At 39.0% G+C, this 1,593-nt stretch overlaps 1 pseudogene; it reads left to right on the top strand.

Annotated features, from left to right (window-relative positions):
• Positions 1 to 402: 402 nt before the first annotated feature.
• On the top strand, positions 403 to 1,342 carry LOC115525550 (annotated as a pseudogene).
• The last annotated feature ends 251 nt before the right edge of the window (positions 1,343 to 1,593 follow it).

Here is a 1,593-nt window from a genome sequence, read left to right on the forward strand (position 1 = left end):
AGTTTTTCACAACATATTGTAGTTTTCTCTTATGTTTCCACTCAACTAATCAAAGTAACTTGAAAATGTAATACAAGTTTTGCTTACTGGCAGCATTTTCAGCTGATACTAGTGAATATAGATGAGGATTTCACAAAAGAATGAGCTAAAGATGATCATGGATCACTACACCACACTACCACCAGAAAAGACTGTTTCTAACTTCCACAGTTCCCATGGAATATTAAGTGGGATAGTCAATAATTTGAATTTAATAGTTGATTGTCTTCAAATGACTTTCCATTATGATTTAAGTGTCTAATTGGTATGCTACTATATATAGTGATATCCAAACACCATATATTGCCTTATGTCTCCCCAGAAATACTGAAGAAGAGCATAGAATATTTTCCAATAGTTCTCAGCAGGATGTCCTCTGTCAATGACACTGCTTCAAATCCCTCTGCCTTCCTTCTGCTGGGTATACCTGGTCTGGAAGCTTTCCATATCTGGATTGCTTTCCCTTTCTTTGTTGTTTATCTGATAGCGCTTGTGGGAAATGTCACAATCCTGGTTGTGATCAAGACTGAGCAGAGTCTTCATCAACCCATGTTCTAATTTTTGGCTCTTCTCTCCTTTATTGATCTAGGCCTCTCCACTTCTACCATTCCCAAGACGCTATCTTCTGGTTCAACTTCAGGGAGATAAAATTTGAAGGCTGCTTCATCCAAATGTTCTTTATCCATACCTACACTGGCATGGAATCCGTTGTACTGCTGGCATGGCAACTGACTGCTTTGTTGCCATCTGTTATCCACTGACATATACCACTATTCTCACCAACAGAGTGGTAGCCATCATGGCCTCTGTTGTAGTGGGGAGGCCAGTCCTTCTTGTCATCCCTTTCTACCTTCTTCTCAAATGGTTGCCCTTTTGTGGATACTACATTATTCCTCACACCTACTGTGAACACATGGGAATCGTGCATCTTTCCTGTGCTAACATAAGGGTCAACATCATCTATGGCTTATATACCATTGCTGCCCTGATTTCTGACTTGATCCTTATTGCCCTCTCCTATGTTCAGATCCTACGAGCTGTTTTCCACCTTCCTTCCAGGGATGCCAGACTCAAAGCACTCAGCACATGTGGCTCCCATGTCTGTGTCATTTTAGCATTTTACACACCAGCATTTTTCTCTTTTATGACTCACTGATTTGGTAGTAATATTCCTTGCTACATCCACATCCTTCTGGCCAATCTGTATGTGGTTGTTCCCCCTTGTTTAAATCCAGTCATTTATGGAATCAGGACAAAGCAAATTCAGGACCGAGTTGTGAAAATATTTGTAAATAAAGAATGACCCAAATGTATTAAAAAATTAATAAATTCTTCTAGGCTAACCTTCAACTTGTACATCTCTCAGGGTGTCCCAAATTGGGATTATGTAAAGGTCATTCAGACATTACTTCAGCCTTTATTATAGTCTCTTAAACTCACACTCATTGGTGCCTTTATGTAATTTCCATTTTTTCAATAGATTATATACTACTGTTTCTCACTGAAGGTGAGAGAAGATTGTGGGGCCTTGTAAAAGATGTAATCAAATTTTTG

This window comes from Lynx canadensis, chromosome D1 (genome assembly GCF_007474595.2).
Source record: "Lynx canadensis isolate LIC74 chromosome D1, mLynCan4.pri.v2, whole genome shotgun sequence".
Classification (NCBI taxonomy): Eukaryota; Metazoa; Chordata; class Mammalia; order Carnivora; family Felidae; genus Lynx; species Lynx canadensis.